The sequence below is a fragment of the Portunus trituberculatus genome, chromosome 19, assembly GCF_017591435.1.
Source record: "Portunus trituberculatus isolate SZX2019 chromosome 19, ASM1759143v1, whole genome shotgun sequence".
In the NCBI taxonomy this organism is placed as follows: Eukaryota; Metazoa; Arthropoda; class Malacostraca; order Decapoda; family Portunidae; genus Portunus; species Portunus trituberculatus.
The window spans coordinates 5,031,357-5,047,500 of record NC_059273.1 but is presented as its reverse complement, the minus strand read 5'-3'; the positions used below and the strand labels follow the sequence as shown (position 1 = coordinate 5,047,500).

At 40.2% G+C, this 16,144-nt stretch overlaps 1 protein-coding gene and 1 non-coding gene across 2 annotated transcripts in view; one reads left to right on the top strand and one right to left on the bottom strand.

The window, feature by feature from the left end:
• Window positions 1–16,144, top strand: part of LOC123506007 (titin homolog) — a 337,132-nt gene that overhangs the window by 110,933 nt on the left and 210,055 nt on the right. The gene's annotated exons all lie outside the window — the stretch shown is intronic.
• Trnah-gug lies at window positions 10,349–10,420 on the bottom strand. The gene has a single exon. It is a non-coding gene; the product is annotated as a tRNA-His (tRNA).

Genomic DNA, 16,144 nt, shown 5'->3' with positions numbered 1-16,144 from the left:
TACTACAAAATATAAGAGTTGTAGGTCACTGAGAAAAATTGCAGCAGAGGAGAGACCAGAACATTAGGAAGCCAGCATAGGAGAGCAAGTTAACCCATTGTTAGTGGAGAGAGAGTATGTGTGTGTGTATTTACCTCCCGCCGGGCTGAGTCTCATCTTTTATATAATTTGTATTGAGGCTTTATTTAGTGGACGTTTGTAATTATAAAAGGCAATAGGCGGCCTGATGTATCTTGCTCTGAGGTCATGGAGGTGGTTATGGGGTCGAGGGAGGAGAAGGAGGAGGAGGAATACAAGGGCATACAAAGGAAAACAAACAGCAACAGATCTTTTGGCCTCTGTGTGTGTGTGTGTGTGTGTGTGTGTGTGTGTGTGTGTGTGTGTGTGTGTGTGTGTGTGTGTGTGTGAGTGGAAGAAATACAAGTCTGAACAAAGAGAGGTAAACGTGACAGGAAGATTAGGTGACCTGGGTTCGATTCCCGTTTACTGTCTGTTACAAAGGAAGAGGAGGAGGAGGAGGAAAATGAAAAGGAAGACAAGAAGGAGAGGAGGAAACAACGAGCGGAATAAAGGAATAAAGAAGGAAAGTAAGAAAACAAAACAAAAATAGAGTAGGACAAATGATAAGATTTACAAGATGCAGAAGAGTAGGAGGTGGTGGTGGTGGTGGTGGTGGTGGTGGTCGCAGAATAATTAATTAATGGCAGGAAGCGAATAAACAAACTAAGATAATTTTATATTAATCTATGAATGTAGAGTTCAAGGAAAGAAGTTCAAGAAAGATAGGAGTAAGATAAACAGTGTTAGAGTGAATTGATACAGTAAACAAACACACACACACACACACACACACACACACACACACACACACACACACACACACACACACACACACACACACACACACACACACACACACACACACACACACACACACACACACAAAGAAAGAAAGATAGGAGTAAGATAAACAGTGTTAGAGTGAATTGATACGAGTAAAGCAAACACACACACACACACACACACACACACACACACACACACACACACACACACACACACACACACACACACACACACACACACACACACAGGGGCGGCCTTGGACTTACCCGAGGCGCAGAATGTTAAGATAAATATGGCCGCAGGAACCGGTCCTTCGGGATGCCCGCGATCTTTCTCTCCTCCTCCTCTCCCTCTTCCTCCTCCTCCTTCTCCTCCTCCACCACCTCCTTTCTTTCTTTCTTTTCCTTTCTTTCTCTTATCTTTTACTCTTTCTTCTCTGTCCTTTTTCTTTTAGTTTTTTCTTTCGTTTTCTTCTTTTTACTCTGTTCCTCAAGTTCCTTCTTCCTCTTTCCTCACTTTTCTTATTACCATTTTTCTCTTTTTTATTCCTATTTTTAACTTTCTATCTCCTTTTCTGTATATTTTCATCCAGATTCTCGATTTCATTAGTCTCTCTCTCTCTCTCTCTCTCTCTCTCTCTCTCTCTCTCTCTCTCTCTCTCTCTCTCTCTCTCTCTCTCTCTCTCTCTCTCTCTCTCTCTCTCTCTCTCTCTCTCTCTCTCTCTCTCTCTCTCTCGTTTGAAGGGACCGCCATTACTCTGGTTTGCATGAACTGTTCCCTCTTTTGGTAGTGATCTTTTTTTGCCTGTGTCATATGAGCACGTGTGTGTGTGTGTGTGTGTGTGTGTGTGTGTGTGTGTGTGTGTGTGTGTGTGTGTGTGTGTGTGTGTGTGTGTGTGTGTGTGTGTGTGTGTGTGTGTGTGTGTGATAGAGACCACGCGATGTTACAAGATCCGGCAATATATTTTAGAGAGAGAGAGAGAGAGAGAGAGAGAGAGAGAGAGATGAAAGATAACTGAAGAAATGGAGAATCTGGAGATAAAGATAGACAGAAAAGGAGATTGAAAGTAAAAAGAAAAGGAATAAAAGAGAAAAATAGTAATAAAAATGAGAGAGAGAGAGAGAGAGAGAGAGAGAGACTTGCTGTATCTGTATTCTATTATAACCTCTAGTAGCATTAATAAATATTTGAACACTCTCAGACACTAAATTTGTTACTTGATTTATTTGTTGATTTTTCTTCATCCTGCGATAAATTTTCTTGCTTACATATTATTGAATATTAGGATTATATTTACTGCTTTACTTAATTTATGTTATTGTTATCCACCACTTTTTCCTTTCATTGTTACTCAGGTTCTTCGTACCTTCTAATTTTATTCATATTCAATTACCTTTGCATCATTTTTTTTCCTTCCTGTCTCTCTTCAGTCATTAATTTTATCCTCTCTTTTAGTATATTTTCTTCATTATTTAAATCGTATTTGTATCGTCTTCTTACATTTTCTTTACTCTTCTTAATCATTTCTGTTTTTCCTTAGTACTTTGCTTCTTTCATTAATCGTATCCTCTCTTTCAATCTTTCTGCATTACTTACATCATATTCGCGTCCAATCATCTCAGCTTTCTTTATTTACATTTTTGTTTACTACTTTACTAATATCATTAGGTATTCTCTCTTTCAAGTGGACTTCTACATTACTCATATTATCTGCAACTCTCTCCTTCTCTTTATCTCTTTACTGCTCCTATGCATCCTTCATTTTTATTCCCCTTCCCTTCTTTACTACCTTACTAAAATCATTAAGTATCCTCTCTTTCAATTTTACTTTTACATTCCTCATATTATCTGCATCGTCTCTCTCTATCTCTCTTTACTGCACCCAATCATCTATGCCTCCTTCATTTCTATTCTCCTTTACCACTTCACTATATATTAAGTATCTTCTGACTCTAAGGTGATAAAATAACCTTGATTTAACCTCTCTCTATATCACGACCCACTGATTTGTCTTATTATTAGAGTTGCCTTCTCTGCTTTACCTTAGGAACATCCCCTCCCCCTTCCCTCCTCCCACAGTGGTCTGGCCATTATTAGCATTAACTCCTTCAGTACCAGAACATGTTTTCATATTAATTCTGCTGAGAAGTTGACTTTTTTTTATATAGCTTTAGAAATTATGTGGGCATTAAAATAGTGAAGACTGGCCATTAATCTTCTGACTTCCATAGACCCTTTCTAATGTAAATAAAATCGTTTAATCACACTAAAAATCTAAGTTAAATATGCGTCCCAGTACTGAAGGGGTTAACCACTTCAGTATAGTGACGCGTTTTCATTTTCATTCTGGTTGCTATTTGGTGATTCTCTCTACAGCTTCAGAAACTCATGTGGGGCTTAAAATAATGAAGACTGTAGCTATTAGTCTCTTGATCTCTTGACCCTTCCTAATGTCAATGAAATGGTCAAATGGTACACAAATCTCAAGGTAAAAATGTGGCCCAGTACTGAAGAGGTTAAGAGCATTGGGAGAAACTGGTTGACTGGACACAGGAAAGGAAAGCATGTAATTTTAGTTTCGTCTTTTTTTTTTTTTAGGTTATAAATTTGTTAGAGGGACTGCAGTGAAGAAAAGGATAGTAAAATGTGTGTTAGATAAATACGCAATTGAATGGATGGAATAGAATAGATACGTAGATGAGGAAGAAGAGGTTAATTTTGTCTTTTCCAGGGTGCAAAATTAATGGAGTTCAGTAAGAAATAATTAGATTAGCAAATGAAGAAATAAGTAAATAGATAAGTAAAATAAATAGATAAATAGAGATAGGTAAATAAAAAATAGATAAATAAATGCCTATGAAAAGTTACATGAAATAGAGATAGATAGATAAATAAATAAATAAATAAATAAATGCCTGGAAAGAAGTTGCAAATCATTGTGGAAAGCAGAATTAACATCCAGCATTGAAAAACATGGATTTATAGCTGCCTGCATTCACAGACTCACTATTGCTCAGGTCAGTGTAGTTTATCGCCTGAGTCGTATCTTAACTATAAAAAGCACCCCTGAACCTCCTCCTCCTCCTCCTTCATACGACCTTATTCCCACTGTGTCGTAAGGTCAGCCGCTCGTTTTAACTTCTTCCATCTGTTTCTATTCATTGCGTCCTCTTCTTTTAGTCCCAAGTTTATTCACTCACGCTTCAGCAAGTCTTTCCATCTTATTCTCTGTCTATCCACACTTCTTCTCGTTTCTGGTATCTTTGTCTTTTTCATTGGTTCCTCCTCATCTCTCCTCTTCACATGTCCAAAATATCTCAACCTTGCCTCTCTTGTCTTCTCTTTTATTCTACACACTCGCCTAAAAGCAGCCTTTGAACCCCCATCAGTTAATTTCAAGGGTAAACTCAAGATTGATATACTCTCTCCTTTGCTTTTTTCTTCTCCTTGCCTTACTTGTGGTTTATATTCTTTCAGTAAGAGAGAATTCTGATTATTTATTTATTTATTTATCTTTTTGGGTAATTAATTGTTGTTGCGGTTTTTTTTTTTTTTATTTCCATTTGATTTACCTTGCGAGTGTTGTTTGGGAATGTTGAATAGGAGTGGTGATTGACATGGAGTCTTTGTTGGCAGTAAGGAAGTCTGTTGATGTTGCTTGTGTTTGAGTACAGGGAAAATATATGTATTGTGTTTTCGGTTGTTTATTTTCTTCATTTGTTTATTGTTTATTCGTGTGGTTATGAAAGTTTAATCAAGAAGGGCGGGCAGCCATAGATACACAACTGCTACTGCTGCTACAACTACTGCTACTGCTACTGCTGCTTCTACTTCTACTTCTACTTCTGTTACTACTACTACTACTACTACTACTACTACTACTACTACTACTACTACTACTACTACTACTACTTCCTCATTTCACCATATCATTTCAAATTCCATTACCTCCACCACCACCACCACTTCCACCACCACCACCACCACCGTAACAATAATAGTAAGGCCAATAATAAGAGAGTGCATACCAGTAGTTCAGCAAGAGACCTTTTCCAGCAGAGTCCTGGAATATTTGGCCACCACTGGGATTTTATTGGCATTCACCACACCCTGATTGGTGGCAGTGGTGGTGGTGGTGGGGAGAGATTGGAAGTTAGATGAGGAATTGAAAGAGAGACAGAGAAAGAGAAAGATTGGGAAAGATTGGGAGATAAGGAGGAATGTGGAGAGAGAAATATCGTGAGGAATTTGAAGGAATGGGGGAATGTGGATAAATGGGAAGAAATTGGATGAAATTGACAGATAGAAAGAAATAAAGAAAATTAGGGCAGACTGTGATGAACTGGGAGAGATGAGAGATGAAAAGGAATAGGAAGAAGGGAAGAATTAATGAGAGTAACCTGTTTTTTTTTTTCTCCATTCCTTTCTTCTTTCTCATTTCTTTTCTTCTCTTTCCTCCATATTATGCATTCTTCTCTCCTTTGTCTCTTATTACTCTGCATTCCATACGTTATCTCTCTCTCTCTCTCTCTCTCTCTCTCTCTCTCTCTCTCTCTCTCTCTCTCTCTCTCTCTCTCTCTCTCTCTCTCTCTCTCTCTCTCTCTCTCCATCCTATGCCTTATTTCTTCCATCATCATCTCATTCTGTTTTCTTGTTTTTCTTAATCTTGTAACTCATCCTCCTCCTCCTCCTCCTCCTCCTCCTCCATTTATCTCCCAGCTTCCAAAACCGTCGACAAGTGACCGTCTGCTCTCCTTTGATTAATAATTTACCGCGATGGATTAAGTGCTTTGATAGAGAGAGAGAGAGAGAGAGAGAGAGAGAGAGAGAGACTTTGTGCTTGTAATGGCAGTGTAACGAGATGAGGTCATTGCTTAACTCTCTCTCTCTCTCTCTCTCTCTCTCTCTCTCTCTCTCTCTCTCTCTCTCTCTCTCTCTCTCTCTCTCTCTCTCTCTCTGTTTAGGGAAGCGAGCTGGACTAATTAGCTCAGTGTGCGAGTAATTCAGTGTGTGTGTGTGTGTGTGTGTGTGTGTGTGTGTGTGGGTGGGTGGGTGCGCGGCTGTTCCACAAGATAGGTTTCGTTGCCTCTCCCTCCTCCACTCCCTTCCCTTCCTTCCCATCCCCTCCCCCATCTCCTCCCTCCCCTGTTTCCCCTTCCTCTCCCCTTCCCGTGTCAGCTTGTGAGTTGTTTAAGTCGTGTTTGTTTGCTTGCTCTAATTACTCTTGTTTGTTGCGGGTGTTTTGGTGTTTTATTAGGGGAGAGGGAAGGGGTGAAGGGTCGAGGTGGTAGAATGAAGGGAGGACAAAGGGGGGAAGAAGGAAGGGAAGGGAGGGGAGAGTAAGGTGGGGAAAGTGACAGAGGGACAGGGTGACATGATTTGTGTGTGTGTGTGTGTGTGTGTTTGTAGATGGGTGATGTTTGTTTGTGTATGCTTATGCGTCACCTAGATATACATACATACGTAAACACTCTATCACACACACACACACACACACACACACACACACACACACACACACACACACACACACACACACACACACACACACACACACACACTTACTACTAGTATCAACATCAGTAGTTTCATGTATCTTTCATATTGAACTCTCTCTCTCTCTCTCTCTGGTATGTGTGTCTGTAGCAGCTGCGTGTGTATCGGGGCGGTGGCTGGCTGGCTGGCTGGCTGGTTGGCTGGCTGTTGCCGACCCAGACTCGCGCCTCACACCAGCGGATCTCGGGTCACTCTATCATATCCTCTCCTCTGCTATCTCGTGTTGAGTAATGCCCGTGAACTGAGATGGTGAGAGTCAAGTACCACCGGGTTTCCTTGGTATTTTGACACTTTTGAATCTTGACGTGTATTTGTGTGGGAAGTTTGAAAAATTTAACTCCTTTTCAGATTCATTCAGCTTACTATTTGGTGATTTTATATAGCTTCAGAAACTTATATGGGGATTAGAATAGTGAAGATTGGCCATTAATCTTCCGACCTTCATAGACCCTTCGTAATATAAGTAAAATCATCTAATCACACCCAAAATCCAAGGTAAAAATTCTTCCCTGTACTGAAGGGGTTAAGGAGAAAACGAGGAGAGGTACCAAGAAGTCATTCTTCACGTGGCTGTCTTTGTATCTGGCTGAGCTGAGGAGAGTCGAGTGCTACTGGGAGTGTCCTTGATATACTGACACAAGATCGAATTTTGCGTGTTTGTGGGAAGTTTGAGGCAGATTAAACGTAAGACAAGAAAGTATGGAAAGCCGCAAGATGTGGCTTTCTCTGTCTAAAACATGCCGTCCTATTTCCACGTATATATCCCTTTCATAGATTAATTTGATATTCTTTTAAAGCTCCCAATTGGCTACATATTAACCAGATTACTGAGTTTCATTTTTTTTATTCATAGTAACTATTTATAGACAATATTTCAAGATGGATAAGATTGAAGTGTTTACATGACTCGTGTATTAATAGTAGAGACATTGTCGCCTCGTTGTTGAGATCGGCGCACGAATGATAAAAATTAAGATAAATAAACATTCCCATGAAGACTTAAGCTGGGACATGAATGATGGAAGTTAAATAAATATATAGTGTAAATACACACTCCTATGCTCTTAGATAAAAAGCGAAGGGTAGGGTACGTATGATGGGAAGTGAACCCATGAAATACCTACTCATATGAAACTTCGTAGAATATATTAAAAAGATAACACCATTGATTAAAAGTAAACATATAGATACTTATTCCTGTAAAGACTCCCAATAGAAATGAAAATAAAGGATAGGAATGATAGAATAAATAAATAAATATACAATTCTCTGAAGACTAGAAGAAGAGTAAAGTGAGGATACCAGTGCTACTGTAAAAAATAAATAGATACACATTCCCATAAACATTATTAGAAGAAATTGAAGGTTGGCAGCAATTACATCGTCTCATCACACATACATCTTTACTGGTGACATCACACTCGTCTGGCTGAGAGCAATTAAGTTAATGGAAAAAAAATATTTTGCTGAATACCCGATATGAAGCAAAAAGCTGCCAAAAAAAGTGCCAAGATATTACATTTTCTCATCTCCCTGTGATGTGATACGCGCCTTGGTCTGACTCGAGGCGTAGCAAGCAGCGGGATAAGAGGCGGCTTGTTCAGGCTGTGTTGGTTGTGAACATGAGTCTGATGGCGTCGTGTGAGGCTGAGACGGTGGTGGTGTTGGTGGCGATGGTGGTGGCCAAGATGCAATACTCCTGCCTTGTGGTGATGATGATGAAGTCTATAGGTAAATATGAACACAATCGAATAAAGGATGCTGCAAGAGGCCATTCAACTTACATATTGCTGTTTCTACGTCATCATACCTGTTTTTTTTTTTTTTTCTCACTACCACCCTCATTCATGAACTTCACTAATATTCTTTTAAATCTCCATCATGACTCAGCACTAACAACCTGATTATTTAGTCTATTCCATTAACTATTTGAGAACGAACTCCCATGTGTTTTTTATCTTACCTTATCAAACTTGAACCCATTACTTCTTGTCCTCCGCGAACCATTACCCAAGAGGATTCTGTTCGTCACCCTTGCTGAGAGAGAACACCCAACCCACCTTATCTCAAGAACTGGAGTGTGGTACAAGTAGATAAAAATAAAGCACTTGTGTCTTGTGATGATAAAAGTTACAATGGTGATGATGATGATGCGTGATAGATGTAGATAGGAGAGAGATCATCCAATAAATACACTAATTATTTTCAGAAGTGGAGTGCAGTACAAGTGGATACAGAGAGAGAGAGAGAGAGAGAGAGAGAGAGAGAGAGAGATACGGCCATATTTAGAAACGCTTTGGTCTCTCATCACGATAGTTTTTCAAGGCCACAGAGACGACTAGCAGGGTTTTCAAGAGTGTTTCTCCTTACTATAAAAACACCCTTAATCATAAATCTCTTCAACTAGAGCCTTTGGAAAGCAGTGATGGTGAAGAGAACAAAATACAGAATACAGGCTTTACTATGAGTACTGTGGGAGAAAATGACGCGGAGTTGAAATTGGTGGGCGGGAGAAGGGAAAGCAGGGGATGTGCGTGGGTGTAGTGGGTGACAGGGGAGGGGTAGAGGAAAGGGGTTTTACTTTGAGGGTGGAAGGGGAGGTTAGTACGTGGGTGTTTATGTGTGTGGGTCTTTACACCTCTCGACAAGGCGCGTCTGTGTGTGTGTGTGTGTGTGTGTGTGTGTGTGTGTGTGTGTGTGTGTGTGTGTGTGTGTGCCCGAGATCGTCATAAGGACATCACTGTTTCTTTCTTCCTTCCCATTTCTCCTCCTCCTCCTCCTCCTCCTCCTCCTCCTCCTCCTCCTCCTCCTCCTCCTCCTCACCTTCCTCACCCTTACTCTCTTCTTCCTTCAGCGGGTCACGCCCCACCACGCCCTACCACGCCTTCCACGTCCTCGCAGCCACATTTTCCCACACTGAATACCGTACGAGAGAGAGAGAGAGAGAGAGAGAGAGAGAGAGAATGTTTTGTTCCTTTTTTACCAGTATATGTTGTAATCGTGTTTTGTACTACTACTACTACTACTACTACTACTACTACTACTACTACTACTACTACTACTACTACTACTACTACTACTACTACTACGTGTGAACAGTCATGTATTATTTGTTGGTTTCTCATTCAATCAGTTTTTTCCTTCGTTCTCTTCTTGTTTATTTATTGATTTGCCTTTTCTTTTTTTTTCATTTATTCTTGTATGACGTATGATTGAGCTTTTCTTTTTCTTTCATCATTTTCATATTTTTGTTTGTGATCGCTTTTCTTAAAAACTTGATACTTTTAATTTAATCTTTTCTTCAACTCTTTTCCTTCCGTCATTCTATTGTTTGGTTTGCGTCCCTTTCCATCGTGTGTTGTGCCGCGGTGTTGAGTTCCCGGCTGTGGTACAAAAGTGTTACAAAAGCAAACATTTCAACACCTCTCTCTTCAGTGTTGCCTCTCCCGCGCCTCTCACACCTTCACACCTTCCCTCATTTGGCGGTTGGGTTGCTTCTCTCTCTCTCTCTCTCTCTCTCTCTCTCTCTCTCTCTCTCTCTCTCTCTCTCTCTCTCTCTCTCTCTCTCTCTCTCTCTCTCTCTCTCTCTCTCTCTCTCTCTCTCTCTCTCTCTCTCTCTCTCTGCTTACCTCACATTATCCATTACCAATCCTCCTCCTCCTCCTCCTCCTCCTCCTCCTCCTCCTCCTCCTCCTCCTCCTCCTCCTCCTCCTCCTCCTCCTCCTCCTCTTCCTCCTCCTCCTTTGCACTACCGTCATACAAATACACTATGAAAGCCTTCCTCCGTGCGTTGTCCTCCTTATTTCGCTCCAGCGCCTCCGAAGAAAAAGAAAAGAAAAGACGGTGGAGGTGGAGGAAGGAGAGGAAAAGGAAGAGGAAGGCTAAGAGGAGGAGTCAGCTGGGATGGTATATGTTAATCAAATAATAGAAAAATGAAGCCGTTGGTTGCCGTGACCAGGATTCGAACCTGGGTTATTGCGGCCACAACGCAATGTACTAACCACTATACGATCACGGCTGTCGGGGCTTGTTGAGAGAAAGGAAAAGTTGCATAATTGGTACCTTTCTCTGGTAAACTCTGGAACTCCCTACCTGCGTCTGTATTTTCAACTTCCCATGATTTGATTTCATTTAAGAGGGAGGTTTCAAGACATAAATCACTTCATTTCGGAAACTCTTTCAGACCTGCAAAGGGACTGGCAATTAAGTGGGCCATTTTTTTTTTTTTTTGTCACCCATGGCCAGATTCCCTCTCTTACACTAAACAAAATTCCAAATAGCTCTTGCTGTAACGGTAACGGTAACTGTAGTAGAAATTTTGTTCCTCGTTTTTCTTCGGTGCATTTCAGTTTCTTTTTTATATTGCCAGTAGAAAAGAAAATCCTATTAATCATATTTGTAACCTTTTTTTTTTTTTTTTTTTTGTATAGCTCGAAGCATTAAACGATAAAAAAAAAAAGCGGCAAATTTATATCTGTAGTAAAAGTGTGTTGGGTTCTTGATCATTTAATGTTTCTGCTGTCACTAGGAAAGAAACACCTCTGAGAACCTGACTGATAATTATTGTTTGTTCCCTTTGAAAAATAGCTGTCAATCTTCAAAGTATATAAATGAACTCCTCTGAATCTATTGTGAGATATTAGTGTTTCAATCGAGTAATAGAAAAATAGAAAAAAAAATCACCCATAGAAACCAGAATGATAAGGTATGTAATAACTCGAAATTTTCAAGGATGTCTATATGTATGTCTTGTTAATATCAGAGAGAGAGAGAGAGAGAGAGAGAGAGAGAGAGAGAGAGAGAGAGAGAGAGAGAGAGAGAAACAAGAAAGAAAGAAGGAAAGAGGAAAAGAAACAAGAAAAAAAGATAGAAAAATGAAAGAGAAAACAAACACTCATAAAAACCTCACTAATCATATCTATAGCCATTAAGAATGCATCAAATTGTCGTCCTAACCGTGTCAAGATATTAAGCACCTCCAGGTTTCTCGTGCCGTTGCCCGCGTCACCCCCACAGGCAGCGTCCCGAACACAACCGCCGCCACTTCCCCCACTCGCTCACCTGTCGCCTCGAGGGAGAAGAACACTCAGGTGGAATTAGGCCTTATCTGATACTTGGTTTGTGATTCACGTGTGTATTAATGATGATAATGAGGTGGATGTGTGACTTTCTCTCTCTCTCTCTCTCTCTCTCTCTCTCTCTCTCTCTCTCTCTCTCTCTCTCTCTCTCTCTCTCTCTCTCTCTCTCTCTCTCTCTCTCTCTCTCTCTCTCTCTCTCTCTCTCTCTCTCTCTCTCTGCCACGGGGTGCTTGTCAACCTTCGTTCATCAGTTTGAGGACACATAGATGGACGAGATACTGACACCAAAAGAATTAAATATGCACATGAATAAATCAATTGCCTTATAGATAAATGGTATAATTTGGAGGCTAGCTAGAGACGTGAAGGAACGAAAGCTGTCGAAAAGTGGTTGAAAATTATACATATCAAGGACTTAAAATACAAAAAAATAGATATATATACAAACGAATGATAGTAATGAAGAGTACAGACAAACACATTCAGAGAGAGAGAGAGAGAGAGAGAGAAATTTCATACTAACTACCTGATTATCACGGGTAGTTAAGACTTGGGAGAGATGGAAATGGAAGTCCCAAGGTTACTGAGATGCCCTTCCTGGTGGTGGTGGTGGTGGTGGTGGTGGTGAGCCTTGTTAGCGTGAAGACAAGTCCTTATAAGTCCCTCGGCGTGCTGGTGGTGGTGGTGGTGGTGGTGGTGGTAGTGGTGACGCGAGGGCCGAGAGGTGCCGTGGTGAGGGTGGTGGTGGTGGCGGCTCATCACAGGTGTGTCAGACTCGGCAGGTGAACGTCACTTTTCTCCTGCAGTGCGTTTTTTTGTCCCTGTGTGTGTTTATAAGTGACTTTATTCCTTCGTCGGTGTCTCCTACAGGCGTGTGTGTGCGCATGCGTGTGTGTGTTTCTGCAGGTGCGAAGATTTTTGACAATATCTATTCATTTCCCCATAGCGTTTTGTTCCTGTGTTTGTTTATAAGTGACTTCACTCCTTCGTCGGCGCCTCCTACAGGTATGCGTATTGGCGTCTACGGATGAGAGGGTTTTGTAAGAATTTGTATGTATTTTCGCAAATTCGTCCCTTGAGCTTTTTTTTTTTTTTTTTTTTTTTTTTTTTTTTTTTTTTTTTTTGTGTGTATGTAAGTGAGTTCATCCCTTCGTCTGCGCCTCCTGCAGTTGCGTCTGTTTACTGCAAGTGTGAAAGTTCTCTAATAAGTTTGATATATATTCTCGTTTCGACCATGTTGTTGTGTTTTTCTTGCTTATTTATTTTTTTTTTGTGTGTGTTTGTGCATAGGTTGGTGACTTTTCCCTTCTTCGGCGCATCCAGTCTTGTGTGTTAGGGTCTACAGATTTGAAGATTCTGGAAAAGTTACAAGTATTTTCGTATCTTTCCTTTCCTTTACTCCTTCATCTGCCGTTTCCAGGTATTTCTGATAATCTTTTGTCATCTTCATTACAGCGCTTTGTATTTATTGATAAATTTTCTTCTCATTTTCTTTTCTTTTACTTTCTATATCTTATTGTCTAATATTCATTTCTCTCCTCTTCAGGTAATCATGACAGTCTTATTTTCCTTTTTCCCTCAAACTTATCAAATTGTTATCCTACATTTTCTATATTCCTAATGTCTTATTTATTTTCCCTTTCTCTATTTTGAATCTATTTAATATATTTTATAGCACCATCGATCAATCTTTATCTTCAACCACATTAGTTTTATCTCCTGTATCATTTTCCTTTTTGGCTCTCGTGTCTACCTCTTTCTTGTTTCACCATCATCCACACCATCGCATCCTTCACCCGCTGCTCTCCACTTCAACATTCTCTCTGGTCATCAACTTTCTCACATTGGAACAGCCAGAGTTATTAATAGACACAGACCGAACCCACATACATAAATAGATACATAGATAAGGGAGGTAGAGAAAGCCTGCTGACACACACACACACACACACACACACACACACACACACACACACACACACACACACACACACACACACACACACACACACACACACACACACACTTGACGGCTCTTGTTCTTGTCAGCAACATCAGTAAGAACCAGAGATAGTGTGTGTGTGTGTGTGTGTGTGTGTGTGTGTGTGTGTTGGATTTCTCCTGATAGCCCTGAATTTATTTATATTCTTGTTTTTTTCTTCTATTTTGTTTTCTATTGCCTTTTGTGTGCTTGTCCGTCTGTCTGTTTGTCTGAGCGTCTCTAGAGGTTCCGTGTGTGTGTGTGTGTGTGTGTGTGTGTGTGTGTGTGTGTGTGTGTGTGTGTGTGTGTGTGTGTGTGTGTTATTTTTCCTCCTATAGGCATCTTAATTAAACATTCACACTATAACACAATATCACAAATCAACGGAACTTATTTATTCTATGTTTCTCTGTTTTATCCCTCCATTTTTTCTTCATTTCCAAGTGTGAGTTTGTTCATTAATCCAAACTCACTAAAGTAGAAAAAAAAAGACACCAAATTAAATGTCCCTCAGAACTCACACACGAGAGCGAAAAACAATTAAGTTCCTGTAGAGAAGTTAACAAGAACCTTCATCTTCTTTATATTGCTGTGAAAGTTCAGTTCGTCCCTTTTTATGCAAATTCTGTGGGTGTGTATCTTCTTATGGGTGGTTCTGGACAGTTGGGATGCTCCTCAGGTGTGCTTATTCCTTGTTAATTAGTCACCTGTTTTGGTTTGGTAGAAAGGCGGGAACAAGGAGACATAGATGCAGATAGACAGAGAGATTATTAGTAGAGAGTTTGAGACAGGGAAACCTACACAAGCGCAGCGAGAGAGAGAGAGAGAGAGAGAGAGAGAGATTATATGTTAGTAGCAGTTTATCTATATGTTTATGTTTGTAGATACATAGACAGGAAGATGATACAAGTAGTAGTAGTAGTAGTAGTAGTAGTAGTAGCAGTAGCAGTAGCAGTAGCAGTAATAGTAGTAATATCTCAAACCATACACGTAAGGGTTCTTGATATATACTTATAAACTCATCAGGAGGCGAAGTATTAAACACAAACAAAAAACAGATGATAAGAGAGAAAAAAAATGAAAGAAAAATCACGTTGGAGGAAGATAGAAAAATGACCTGGAATAAATTGGATTGGAATAGTTCATGTATTTTTTTGTTACTGTTGTTGGTGGTGCAGTTCTTATTGTTTTTGTTCTCGTTCTTCACTCCTCTTGTTGTTGTTCTCTTGTTTCTTCCGTTCCTAGTGACAGCAGGCGGGCAATGGAGAGTAACACGGAGGAGGAGGAGGAGGAGGAGGAGGAGGGGAGGGTGAGGTGGAGGAGGTCAAGGCGAAGGAAAACAGACGGAAACATCAGCAGTGAACCAAATGAGGCTGAATGTTGAGGAAGGCGGTGATAATGCAGTGAATTTAGATGAGCACTGAGCTGAGAGGCACCAGGAAGAGATTGATTATGTATGAAAGGTGTAGCGAGGAGAAGAAGAAAGATAAGAATTCGTGTTGCAAGTAAATTAAGCAAAACTATTTGTGGAGTTTTGTTGTTGATATATTAGGACATAAACTGATTGATAATGAAAGTAAAGATGGAATATTGTAAAAAAAAAAAAAATGTAAACAGGAAAATAAGGAAAATGAGAAAATAGATAAGATATTGTAAATGGTGAATGAAGAGAAGGATATTGATATTAGAGTTTGTGTATTAGAATAAGACTTAAATGTTGATGGAAATAAACACGAAAAAAGATGAAGTAGATGTGGTGTACAGAAAATGAGAGAAAAATGTATATTAGAAGGAGAGAGAAGAAGAAAAGAAGAAATATGTCAAAGTAAATTAATGAAAAGAAATTATTATTATTATTATTATTATTATTATTATTATTATTATTATTATATACTTATTTGTTTATTTATTATTTTTGGGGGGAGGATTGTGGGTTGGATGGAATTTCAAATGCCAACCCTTGTGATAATGAATCTTATAGGATCACACCCTTTGCCCTTTCCACCACCACCACTACCACCACCACCACCACCACAGTAATCAGAGGGAACACAGCAGCGTCCCTCTAATCAAGTGCTAATCACGGGGCCTCCTGTGTGGCGATGTCGTGGGGGGCTAATGAGAGGCCGGCTTTGGAACACATGACTACGGGGAGCGGTGGGAGAGGGGGGCGTTCATGAGGTTATCTATCAGAGGCGAGAGGGGAGGCTGAAGTGGACTGGATGGAAGGAGAGGTGGAGTGGGTTAAGGAGTGATGGTGCAAGTGGAGGGAAAAAGACAGTGAGGTTTAATAGGTGGAGATAAGGTTGGAGGAGGGAAGAAGAGAAGAAAGAGTGAAGGTAAAAATGGAGGGAAAAATTGGATGACTTTGAAGGGAAAGGATAAAGGAAGTGAGGAAGTGGAGAGAAGGAGGTAGTTTATAGAGTGGAGCTAGGGTAAATAAAGGATGAGAGAGAGAGAGAGAGAGAGAGAGAGAGAGAGAGAGAGAGAGAGAGAGAGAGAGAGAGAGAGAGAGAGAGAGAGAGAGAGAGAGAGAGAGACGAAAGGGTCAGCGAGGGTCAAATGAATTCCGAGCCATCTCTTCATAAGGATCGTGGTGGGATTTATTTTCCTGCTCCTAATACTTGAACAAGCTGGCGTCATTAGATACACAGGCTTACTCTTCACCTTGAGACCCAAAACA